Here is a 13,062-nt window from a genome sequence, read left to right as displayed (position 1 = left end):
AGGGACACACACACACAGCGAGGGAGGGACACACACACACAGCGAGGAAGGGACACACACACACAGCGAGGAAGGGACACACACACACACAGCGAGGGAGGGACACACACACACAGCGAGGGAGGGACACACACACACAGCGAGGGAGGGACACACACACACAGCGAGGGAGGGACACACACACACAGCGAGGGAGGGACATACACACACAGACACAGCGAGGGAGGGACACACACACACAGCGAGGGAGGGACACACACACACAGCGAGGGAGGGACACACACACACAGCGAGGGAGGGACACACACACACAGCGAGGGAGGGACAAACACAGACAGTGAGTAGAGTTACACACACACAGTGAGGGAGGGAGACACGCAGACATACGCACACACAAACACACACACAGTGAGGAGAGTTACACACACACAATGAGGGAAGGGGACACACACGCACACAAACACAGAACAAGGGAGGGACACGTGCACACACAGTGATGTGTCTCCTCGGACGTGTAATCGTCCAGCTCTCACTCCAGTCTGCTCCCTCACAGGGTCACCGTCTGTGACTCCCAGGTACAACTAGGCCTCGATCCTCAGTGCGGATTTATATTCTCCCAGGTGTGAGTCAGCCTCAAGCTCCTGCTCCAAGTTGCCCCCTCACACGGTCACTCCCTCTGTGACTCGGTGCTGATTTCGAGCCTCCTGCTCTGCTTTTTATCCAAATCCAAGTCCCAGTCGGCCTCGATCCTCGCTTTTGATGTATATTCTCACGCTCTGTGCTGCACTCGCTCAGGGTCTCTCCCCCTGTGACTCCCAGGTAATGGTGGGCATCAAGCCTCAGCTGCGATTTATAACATCCCATTCCGCACTGCTCTCTTACAGGATCGCCGCTGTGCCTGAGGACAGTGGGAAAGAGGAGGATTAGACAGAGCAGAGGGTGTTACAGTGATTGAGGGAGCTGTAGGGGGTGAAACAGGTTATCTGGGGAGCTCGGCAGACCTGCAGTAACTAGAGAACGTTACTGGAAGATACAGCGAGAGTTGCAGACACTGAAGAAGGCAAAGGAAATAGAGGGATGGTGGCTTGTTCATGACGGAGCTTTGTAGAGTCTAAAGGGCTTCAATGTTTGGGAGAAGATTTGTAGCTCAGGTGCTCGTTTTTCTGGTTCTGTTCGCTGAGTTGGGAATTTGTGTTGCAGACGTTTAGTCCCCTGTCAAGGTGACATCCTCAGTCCTTGGGAGCCTCCTGTGAAGCGCTTCTGTGATGTTTCCTCCGGCATTTATAGTGGTTTGTATCTGCAGCTTCCGGTTGTCAGTCCCAGCTGTCCGCTGTAGTGGCCGGTCGATTGGGTCCAGGTCGATGTGCTTATTAATTGACTCTGTGGATGAGTGCCATGCCTCTAGGAATTCCCTGGCTGTTCTCTGTTTGGCTTGTCCTATAATAGTAGTGTTGTCCCAGTCGAACTCACGTTGCTTGTCATCTGCGTGTGTGGTCATGTCGTTTCGTGGCTAGTTGGTGTTCATGGATGTGGATCGTCAGCTGTCTTCCTGTATGTCCTATGTAGTGTTTTGAGCAGTCCTTGCATGGGATTTTGTACACTACGATGGCTTTGCTCATGCTGGGTGTCAGGTCCATCGTCCTGGTGAGTTGTTGTCTGAGAGTGGCTGTTGGTTTGTGTGCTGTTACGAGTCCTAGTGGTTGCAGTAGTCTGGCTGTCAGTTCCGAAATGTTCTTGATGTATGGTAGTGTGGCTAGTCCTTTTGGTTGTGGCATGTCTTCATTCCGTTGTCTTTCCCTGAGGCATCTGTGGATGAAATTGCGTGGAGTTTGACCCCACCCCGCAGCTCACCAATAGGATAAACAACACACTGAGAAACCTACAAAAAAACCGACAGATAACCAGGTTTGACCTACAGAGAATGAAACCTAAAAGCAACAACACCCTCAGATTCTATGGACTACCTAAAGTGCACAAACCAGGCATCCCACTCAGACCCATAGTATCACTACCAGGGACACCATCACACAAACTGGCTAAAGAACTACAGCAGAAACTGAAACACCTGATCAGCGGATCCAGCCACTCTATACAGTCAACACAGGAATTCTTGGACATCATCAGAAATATACACATAGACAAGGAATAAACTATGGTCTCATTCGATGTCACGGCACTGTTCACCTCTATCGACAAAACCCTAGCCAGAGAAACAATAGCCAACCTGCTGGACATACAGAACAGACAACAAGACGGGGAACCTATCAACAAAGACGGCATACTCAAACTACCGGACGTGTACCTCACAACACACTTCACATTCAACAACCAAATATGTGAACAAATCAACGGCACACCCATGGGCTCACCGATCTCTGGACTCATAGCAGAAGCAGTAATACAAAGATTAGAACAAACAGTCTTACCGCAAATTCAACCCAAACTCTGGGTCAGATATGTAGATGATACCTTTGTAATCATTAAAAACACAGAAATAGAGAACACACACCGGATCATCAACTCCACACTCACAGGAATCCGATTCACTAGAGAGGAAGAAAAGGACACCCAACTCCCATTCCTAGACGTGATGGTACAGAGAACACCGAATGGAGAATTCACCACAAAGGTATACAGGAAAGCCACACACACAGACCAAGTCCTAAACTACGAAAGCAACCACCCCAACACACACAAAAGACGTTGCATCAAGACACTGTTCAAAAGGGCCACAACACACTGCAGGACACCAGAACTGCAAAAAGAGGAAGAAGAACACCTATACAAGGTATTCACCAAAAACGGATACCCGCGCAATTTCATTAGGGATTGCCTGTATGGATTTGCTAGACGACTGTCCTCTGATATTGGTGAGGGCCGTGCAGATGATGTGGTTTATATGGAGTTCATTAAGGTCTTTGACAAGGTCCCACACGGAATGCTGGTCCAAAAGGGAACAGCCCATGGGATCCAAGGTAAGTTGATAAATTGGCTCCACAATTGGTGGAGGGTTGGTTTTGTGATTGAAAGTCATTGTCCAGCGGATGTACCACAGGGATCTGTGCAGGAGCCATTGCTGGCTGTTACGTACATTAATAACTTGGATATCAAACCAGAAGGAATCATTAGTAGGTTTGCAGATAACATGAAAGGTGAGGGTGTTGTCTACAGTGAGGGGGATGGACTCAGGCTGCAGTCTGATATCGATCAGATGATAAACTGAGCAGAATAATGGCAGACAGAGTTTACTTCTGATCACTGTGAGGTAATGCACTATGGCAAGTCTAATAAACGAATGATATACATCATGAATGGTAGGTCCTCTTGGAATACTGAGGAATACAGGGACCTTGGTGGGCAAGTCCCTGGATGTCTGAAGGTGTCAGCACAGGTAGACAGGGTGGGGAATACACCTGAACTGGGAGCAGGAGGGGGACCCACATCCTGGTGGGGAACGTTACTGGAGCTACTCGAGAGGATTCAAACTCGTCTGGCAGGGCTGTGTGACCCCAAAGAGCCGTAAGGTCAGAAAGAACGTTGAGGCTGGTACAAATGTTCAAGAGAGCAATATAAGTAGACAAGGCAGGCAAGAACATAGCAGACAATTAGGGAAAACTGGTGGATTAAACTGCAGTTATTTCAATGCAAAGAGCCAGACAGATAAGGCAGATGAACCCAGAGCATGGATGGGAACATGGGATTGGGATACCATAGATATTACAGAAACACAGCTGAGGGAGCAACAGGACCAGCAGCTCAATGTTCCGGAGACAGATGCTACAGGAAGGATAGAACAGGAGGCAAAACAGGAGGAAAGCTGGTGGTTTTGATTGGGGGAAACATCCCAGCAGTACCTGGAGGGAGTATTCATGTAGGATCGCCCAGTTAAGCGATATCAGTGGAACTGAGAAAAAAATTGGTCATTAGTTTTCTATGGTCGGACTACAGCGATAGGCAATGGGAGATGAAGGAGCAAATATGTCAGGAGGTTTCAGATATCTCTTAGAATAATAGGGTTGCAATGATAGGGGATCTTAACCGTTCCAAACCTGGACTGGGATTGCTACTAAGTTAAGCATTTGGATGGAAGGAATTTGTTAAGTGTGTTCTGAAAACTCCCAGTCATTATGTAAGTGGCCCAACTGGAGAATGGGGCTAAACCTGACCTCCCCTTGGGAAACAAGGTAGGGAACGGGACTGAGGTGTTAGTGGGGGAGCACTTTGGAAAGTTACCACAATTGTATTAGTTTGAAAATAGCGATGGAAAAGGATAGGCCTGGTCCACAAGTTAAAGTTATTCAATGGAGCAAGATAGTATTAGACAGGAATTTTTAAAGTAGATCTGGGGAGGCTATTTGCAGATAAAGGGAAGTCTGGCAAGTAGGAATATTTTAAAACTGAGATAAAAGGATCGTTCAGTGCCAGCGTGTTCCTGTTAGTGTGCCGCTCAATGCTGACTGAATTAGGAAACACTGGCTGGGTTTCGAGGCTGTGGTCAAGAAAAAAGGGGTCACATGTCAGATAACTGGCTGACTCAAGGGAATCCCTTTAGGAGCATCGGGGCTGTAGAAATACACTTTGGATGGAAATCAGGAATGCAAAAAGGAGACACGAGATAGATTTGGCAGAGAAAGTTAAGGAGAATCCAAAGAGACTCTACAAGTGTATTAAGAGCAAAAGAAGAGCTCGGGACAAAACCGGTATCCTTAATGATCAATGAAGCAAACGATGTGTGAAACTACAAGATCCAAAACAAATATTTCACTTTGGAACTTACTGTGGATAAAGACTGGGGCGCTCAGGGAACTAAACAGTGTTTGGCCTGACCACTATTGGAATACTGTGTGCAATTCTAGTCTCAATGCCATCGGAAGCATGTCGTGAAACATGAAATGGTTCAGAAGAAATGACCAAAGATGTTGCCAGGGTTGGAGGGTTTGCGCTTCAGGGAAAAGCCTGAATAGGCTGGGAATGTTTTCAGTTGAACATGGGAAGCTGAGGAGTTAACCGATAAAAGGTGTTTACAAAGGGATCCTGATGAAATGTGTGAACGGCTGAAAAACTGTAGATGGAGTTCAATCTGAATAAATGCGAGGTAATGCATTTGGTACAACAAACACGGGCAGGAATTATACAATTAATGGCAAGACCTACGGTAGTGTTGTTGAACAGAGGGACCTCAGGGTTCAGCTACATAGTTCTTTGAAGTTTGCAAATGGAGAGACAGGAGGGTTTAAAAAAAGGTGTTTGCCTCACTTGCTTTCATCGCTCAGTCCTTTGGATGTAGGAGTTGGGAAGTCATATTGAGATTATACAGGCCATTGGTGAGTCCTCTTCTGGAATACTGTGTCCAGTTCTGGTCGAACAGTTATAGGAAGGATATTATTAAGCTGGAAAGGGTTGGGAGGAGATTTACTGGGATGTGACTCGGTACGAAAGGCTTCAGTATAAAGAAAGGCTGAATAGGTTGGTATTTTTCACAGAAACTTGAATGTTGACAGATGACCTCATAAAAGTTTATAAAATCATGAGGGGGATAGATAGAGTTAACGGGAGTTGTCTTTTCCCATGGACAGGGGAGTTTCAAGACAAGGCACTACATTTTTAAGTTCAGAGGAGAGATATATATAAAAAAAGACATGAGAGGCACATTGTTTCACAGAGGGTGGGTTGTGTGTGGAATGAACTTCCGAAGGAAGGGGTGAACATGGGGACAATTACAATGTTTAAAAGACATTTGGAATAGTACAGGAATAGGAAAGGTTTGAAGGGATATGATCGAGGAACAGGCAGGTGGGATGAGATCCGTTTTAGAGTGCGGTTAGCGTTAACCAAACAGTGCGGTATGACTCTCTGACTATGATTATAATGTTGTGTCATTAATTAAGAAAGGCTGCAAGAGAAAGCCAGGGAACAACAGACTGATGAGCGAGACATCAGGGTGGGTCAGTTGTTGGAGGTCATTCTGAGAGGTAGACCTTACATGCATTTGGAAAGATAAGGCCTGATTATGGACAGCCAGCATGGCTTTGTGCATGGGATAACATGTCTCACAAACTTGACTGGAGTTTGCTCAAGATATGACCAAAAAGATAGACGAAGGCAGGGCAACAGACACTGTTTCTGGCTTCCGCAAACCCTTGTTCAGGGTGTAGCATGATACATTGGTTAGTAACAGTAGATAACAAAGGATCAGGGAGAGCTTGCCAACTGGATACAAAATGGGATGACAGTTGGAGACAGAGGATGGTGGGAGAGGGTTGTTGTTCAGACTGGAGGCCTCTGACCAGCAGTGTGCTGTAAGGATTGGTGCTGGGACCACTGTTGTGCACCATTTACATAAACAATCTGAGTGAAAAGATAGCAGTCCCTGTTAGTATGTTTGTGGATACCAAGATTAGTGGAAGAATGGGCAGGGAATATAGTTATCGAAGGGGATGTTAATCAACTGGGCCAGTGGGCCAATGAATGAAAGATGGAGATTAATTTAGGTGTTGGATTTAGTTCAGACAAACCAGGGAGGACTAACACAGTTAATGGTTGGGCCCTGGACAGTGTTGTAGAAAAGAGAGACACCAAGGGGTGCAGTTACATTGTTCCTTGGACTGGCATCACAGGGCGACAGGGTGTTGAAAGCGGCAATTGGCACACTTGTCTTCATTGGTCAGAGCATTGAGTATATGAGTTGGAGAAATTGGTAACACTGTTGTCAATATTTCTCCTGGGCAGAGGAGGCCACAGGGTGACGTTATAAAGGTTTATGAAACCATGTAGGGCCGAGGTAAGGTGAATTGCCAAGGGTAGGTGAGTCCAAAGCTAGAGGCATAAATGTGAGGTGTGACAGCAAGGATTTAAAGAGGGAGCTGGGGGGCAATATTATCCACAGAGGATGGTGCATAGACGGAATGGACTGCCAGAGAAAATGGTAAAAACCAAGTACAATTACAACATGGAAAAGACACTCGGGCAGGTACATGGAGAGGAGAAGGTTTGAAGGGATATGGGCCAAACACAGGTAAACGCAACTCATTCCATTTAGGGAACCTTGGCCGAAGAGTCATGCTGCACAGAAACAGAACCCATTACTCCAGTTGTTGGAGGAGGAGACTATCGAGACTAGGCATGTTGTCGAGACTGAAGCAAGTTACAGCGATAAGGATGGTCACTGGAGGTTTCAAATATGTGAAATAATTGGTGAGAGGGGAGGAGATGACAGAGATAGGAACTGTTATAGGAGTTAGAATGATTGAAGACACTGGTCCTCAATACAAGCCATTGATACAGTGTTGGAGAGGGAATAGGGAACAGAAAGATCCCAGGTAGCATTACCACTCTCTCGTGGGAGGCCTGCTTTCCCCTCAGTTGTTCTGATGCTCCCTAAGAAAGCACAGGCATGGACTGATAACTGACAACTCCCGACGCTGTCTCATTACAACAAAACTTGCAGCAGGCGTGGTGATTGAGCCTGGGGTGTGTCTGTACTGTGCTCCCCCTCCAGCACTTTCTCTGTGTCATGTCTTGTTAGCTGATGTTTCGATCCCCCCTTATTACTTTCTGCTCTGTGCACTGGAATGATCTTACCTGGGACCAGGATTTATTGAAGACTCCCGACCTCCCTGACTTTGTCTTTCTGGCTGACCAACCATCGTCCCAACCAGCAGTTGGCAAGTCTATTGAGTCAGGAACTCCATGAGTACCTGTAGAAGACACAGAAATAGGCAGAATGGGAAAGTAGACTAATGCTTTGAGGGTTACACATATAGAATGGCACTGAGCCCACAGAGATCTGGAACATCCCAGTCTCCATTCCTGACCTGTGCTGCCTCATCTCTCTGGAGTGGAGAATTCTGTTGGCTCGTGATCTGGAGTAGCTTCAAAAGTGAGAGACGGTGACAGAGGCAGCAATTGGACCCACACAGTGAGGGATACCACATGGAGAGGGACTGAGTCACACCACCAGAGTGCCGGGTCAAACGATTGTGCAGGAAGAAAGAGTTTTGATTCATGTTGCCACTGGGATACACAAACTGTGAGCAGGCGAAGTGATGGCCTAGTGGCATTATTGTGTGAAAATGTATCCAGAAACTCAGCAAGTGTTCTCTGGACACAGGTTCAGATCCCACCATTGCAGATGATTGAATGTGAAGTAAATGCTTCAAAAAAGATGTAATTAAAAACCTGTAAGTGAGTATTAAACAATTGCTGATGTTAAGAAAAATCGTTCGGGTGCATTCCTGTCTTTAGTGAAGTAATCTAAGATAGGACTGGGATATCACAGGTATTACAGAAACACAACTGAGGAAGGGACAGGACAGGCAGTTCAATGTTCCAGGGGACAGATGCTGCAGGAAGGACAGAAGGGGAGCTGAGAGAGGAGGAGAGCTGCTGGTTCTGACTGGGTGAACCATCCCAGCAGGACTGAGAGAGGATATTCCCGCGGGACCGCCCAGTGACGCTGTGTCCGTGGGATTAATCAGTCACAATGGGTCTTCCCTTTCCTCTGATTGTTCTACAGACCCCGAGAGCCCCGCCCTCCTGCACCTTGACCTTCTCAAGATGGCGGCCCTGAGCGCTCCCTCTTCCCTCAAACAAATGGCGGCCGTGACCCCGGGCCGTTTCCCTGATTAGAGACCGCCGCCTCCTTACCCGGGACTGGAGGGTCTTTATCGAGTTATTTTTAACCTGTATCCAGGACCTGTGAAATCTCTCCGCTCCTTTCTCCCAGCGAGGCTCCCACACACCGGCTCTGAGCGCCGCTCTCTGAAGCCGATCGCAGCCGCTGCCGGAGAAAGCAGCTCCATGTCGCTCTCTCTCTGTGCCCTGATCAATGTGACACTGCGCATGCTCCACATGGAAACTAAACTGCGCGTGCGTCTGAGATTATCAGTGAGTTTATAGAGAATATTCATATCTGCACAGGATCATGGGTGAAATATAAGTCATTAACAATTGCTCTGTCGCGTTACAGTCATTGAGATGGTTAGTATGCAAATAGATTATTCGGTCCAACTTAACCATATTAGCCAGGTAAGTAAATTACCAATCGTTCTGGGAGTTTGAAAATAAGTTTCTTACTCGAGTTGTGTAAACCGACCTGTGAATTATTCACGCCGACCTGTGAATTATTCTCAGCTCGTCCCCTACACTATTGCAAAATCACCCATGTGTTTATCGAAGGATTGTTTAAATCTCCCTAATGTACGTTATCAGATTTACATCTCAACTATTTCTTAAAAATCTCACATTGATTCATGGGAGAGGTTTAATGCTCCACTATGTAGTGAGAATGATCAATCCTGCAAAATAGTTGGCTTTCTGACCAATCCTGAAGCGTTCACTCCCCGAAAATGCGTTGGCCCCGCTCCTCACTCACTCTGGTTGGCGGACCGGCCGCTGCTCAGTCCTCCGGTTCCGCCCCTTCCTCCCAATTGAGGAGTTGATTCAGTCGCGACTCAGCAGGCTAAGGGACAAGGGAAGTTAGAGTCGATGCCTTGTGATGTGGTGAAAATATCCCGAATCTTGGATCGAGATGCCTGAGTTCATTTCACAGCTTTATTAAGAAAAAACAAGGGAAGGCAGGAACAGAGTAAAAACAATAGAATATGCAAACAATGTGGTGGGGCTCTCAATGCTCTGGTGATTTTAGTCTTTACCATGTGTTTCAGGGCCCCAGGGCATCCCAGTACAGACTGTAGCCACTCCTCCTTGTGCACAGCCAGATACCACGATTGTGGGGCAAAGTGATGTGGTGGGGTACAGATTCTGGATTAGTGGTTCTAGAAGAGCACAGCAGTTCAGGCAGCATCCGAGGAGCAGTAAAATCGACGTTTTGAGCAAAAGCCCTTCATCAGAAATAAAGTCAGAGAGCCTGAAGCGTGGAGAGATAAGCTAGAGGAAGGTGGAGGTGGGGAGAAAGTAGCATAGAGTACAATAGGGTGAGTGGGGGAGGGGATGAAGGTGATAGGTCGGAGATGGAGTGGATAGGTGGAAAAGAAGATAGGCAGGTAGGACAAGTCAGGACAAATCAGGGGGACAGTGCTGAGCTGGAAGTTTGGAACTGGGATGAGGTGGGGGAAGGGGAAATGAGGAAACTGTTGAAGTCCACATTGATGCCCTGGGGTTGAAGTGTTGCGAGGCAGAAGATGAGGCATTCTTCCTCCAGGCGTCTGGTGGTGAGGGAGCAGCGGTGAAGGAGGCCCAGGACCTCCATGTCCTCAGCAGAGTGGGAGGGAGAGTTGAAATGTTGGGCCACAGGGCGGTGTGGTTGATTTGTGTGGGTGTCCCGGAGATGTTCCCTAAAGCACTCTGCTCGGAGGTGTTCAGTCTCCCCAATGTAGAGGAGACCGCATCGGGAGCAACGGATACAATAAATGATATTAGTGGATGTGCAGGTAAAATTTTGATGGATGTGGAAGGCTCCTTTCATGCCTTGGATAGAGGTGAGGGAGGAGGTGTGGGTGCAGGTTTTGCAATTCCAGCGGTGGCAGGGGAAGGTGCCAGGATGGGAGGGTGGGTTGCGTGGACCTGACCAGGTAGTCACGGAGGGAACGGTCTTTGCGGAAGGCGGAGAGGGGTGGGGAGGGAAATATATCCCTGGTGGTGGGGTCTGTTTGGAGGTGGCGGAAATGTCGGCGGATGATTTGGTTTATGCGAAGGTTGGTAGGGTGGAAGGTGAGCACCAGGGGCATTCTGTCCTTGTTACGCTTGGAGGGGTGGGGTCTGAGTGCGGAGGTGCGGGATGTGGACGAGATGCATTGGAGGGCATCTTTAACCACGTGGGAAGAGAAATTGCGGTCTCGAATGAAGGAGGCCACCTGGTGTGTTCTGTGGTGGAACTGGTCCTCCTGGGAGCAGATACGGCGGAGGCGGAGGAATTGGGAATACGGGATGGCATTTTTGCAAGAGATAGGGTGGGAAGAGGTGTAATCCAGGTAGCTGTGGGAGTCGGTGGGTTTGTAAAAAATGTCAGTGTCAAGTCGGTCGTCATTAATGGAGATGGAGAGGTCAAGAAAGGGGAGGGTGGTGTCAGAGATGGTCCAGGTAAATTTAAGGTCAGGGTGGAATGTTTTGGTGAAGTTGATGAATTGCTCAACCTCCTCGCGGGAGCACGAGGTGGTGCCAATGCAGTCATCAATGTAGCGGAGGAAGAGGTGGGGAGTGGTGCCGGTGTAATTACGGAAGATCGACTGTCTTACATAGCCAACAAAGAGACAGGCATAGCTGGGGCCCATACCTGTGCCCATGACTACCCTTTTGGTCTGGAGGATGTGCGAGGATTCAAAGGAGAAATTGTTAAGGGTGAGGACCAGTTCGGCCAAATGAATGAGAGTGTCGGTGGAAGGGTACTGTTGGGGACGTCGGGAGAGGAAAAAACGGAGGGCATGGAGGCCCTGGTCATGGCGGATGGAGGTGCAGAGGGATTGGATATCCATGGTGAAGATGAGGCATTGGGGGCCGGAGAAATGGAAGTCTTGGAGGAGGTGGAGGGCATGGGTGGTGTCTCGAACGTATTTGGGGAGCTCCTGGACTGGGGGGATAGGACAGTGTCGTGGTAGGTAGAGATGAGTTCAGTGGGGCAGGGGCATGCTGAGACAATGGGTCGGCCAGAGTGCTTAGGCTTGTGGATCTTGGGAAGGGGGTAGAACAGGGCAGTGTGGGGTTCCCGGACTGTGAGGTTGGAAGCTGTGGGTGGGAGATCTTCTGAGGTGATGAGGTTCTGTATGGTCTGTGAGATGATGGTTTGGTGATGGGGGGTGGGGTCATGGTCAAGGGAGCAGTAGGAAGAGGTGTCTTTCAGTTGGCGTTTGGCTTCAGCGGGGTAGAGGTCAGTGCGCCAGATTACCACTGCACCCCCTTTATCTGCTGGTGAAATGGTGAGGTTGGGATTAGAGCAGAGGGATTGGAGGGCTGCGTGTTGTGACGGTGGGAGGGGGGTCGACAGGTTGAGGCGGTTAATGTCCCGTCGGCAGTTGGAAATGAAGAGGTCGAGGGCAGGTAATAGGCCAGCATGGGGTGTCCAGGTGGATGCAGTGTGTTGGAGGTGATTCATCCAACGTATTAGAGTTATAGCATTTCCAGTCAATTTTGGGGAAGTTAAAGTCCCCCATAATGACCATCCTATTACTTTCACTCCTATCCAGAATAATTTTGCTAATCCTCTCTTCCACCTCCCTGGAACTCTGCGGAGGCCTCCTTCATCAGGTGATTGATCAGCGTCACTCCGAAAGCTAGTGCGCTTCCAATTAAACCTGTTGGACTATAACCTGGTGTTGTGTGATTTTTAACTTTGTACACCCCAGTCCAACACTGGCATCTCCGAATCATGAGAAAAATAAACTAGCACATTTTATAAAGACAGATAGCAAAATTTTATATTGAATGAGAAAAGAGTGGCTAAAGTAAATGTTGGTCCTTTGGAAAATGAGAAGGAACATTTAATTATGTGATATCACAGTGGAGGACCCTAATACCTTGCCAATAATTAGCAAAGAGACAAAGATAGGTGAGGATTTGGAAACGATCATTATTACGGAACAGCTCGTGTTGGACTGTTGGAGGTATTTGAGATAACGACAGAAAAGTCTTCTGACCCTTATTGAATGCATCCCATGTTACTAAAGGAGATGCCAGCAGAAATAGCAAATGCACTGGCAGTAATTTTCCAAAATTCACTGGACTCTGTGGCAGTCCCAGCAGATTGGAAAGCAGCAAAAGTGATGCTGCTTTTTAAAAAGGAGGTGGACAAAAGGTGGGGAATTATACACCAGTTAGCTTATTCTCTGTAGTGGGAAAGATGCTTGGGTCTATTATCAAGGAAGAAATAGCAGGGAATCTTAATAGAAATTGTCCTATTGGACAGACAGAGCATGGGTTCATGTAGGGCAGGTCATGCTTCACAAATCTTTTGGAATTCTATGAAGACATTTCGAGCAAGGTGGACAACGGGGACCCAGTGGATGCGGTGTACCTGGATTTCCAAAAGGCCTTCAACAAGGTGATGTGCAAGAGGCTGTTGCATAATATAAATGTGCATGGCGTTAGGAGTAGAGTATTAGCATGGAT

At 47.9% G+C, this 13,062-nt stretch overlaps 1 long non-coding RNA gene across 3 annotated transcripts; it reads right to left on the bottom strand.

The window, feature by feature from the left end:
* Positions 1-218: 218 nt before the first annotated feature.
* On the bottom strand, positions 219-8,800 carry LOC148135138 (uncharacterized). 3 transcript variants are annotated; one of them, XR_015755504.1, is made up of 3 exons: positions 8,696-8,800; positions 7,582-7,697; positions 219-1,879 (listed from the first exon to the last, which is right to left on the bottom strand). It is a non-coding gene; the product is annotated as an uncharacterized LOC148135138 (long non-coding RNA). The 3 variants fall into 3 exon arrangements; XR_015755505.1 differs by having other exon boundaries at positions 8,647-8,770; XR_015755502.1 differs by having other exon boundaries at positions 8,683-8,761.
* Between the last annotated feature and the right edge of the window lie 4,262 nt (positions 8,801-13,062).

The sequence above is a fragment of the Chiloscyllium plagiosum genome, unplaced genomic scaffold (genome assembly GCF_037043375.1).
Source record: "Chiloscyllium plagiosum isolate Xiang-an unplaced genomic scaffold, Cpla_swu_hap1 HiC_scaffold_51, whole genome shotgun sequence".
Taxonomy (NCBI): domain Eukaryota; kingdom Metazoa; phylum Chordata; class Chondrichthyes; order Orectolobiformes; family Hemiscylliidae; genus Chiloscyllium; species Chiloscyllium plagiosum.
Note: the sequence above shows the minus strand (reverse complement) of the source record. Positions and strands in the feature narration are given on the sequence as shown.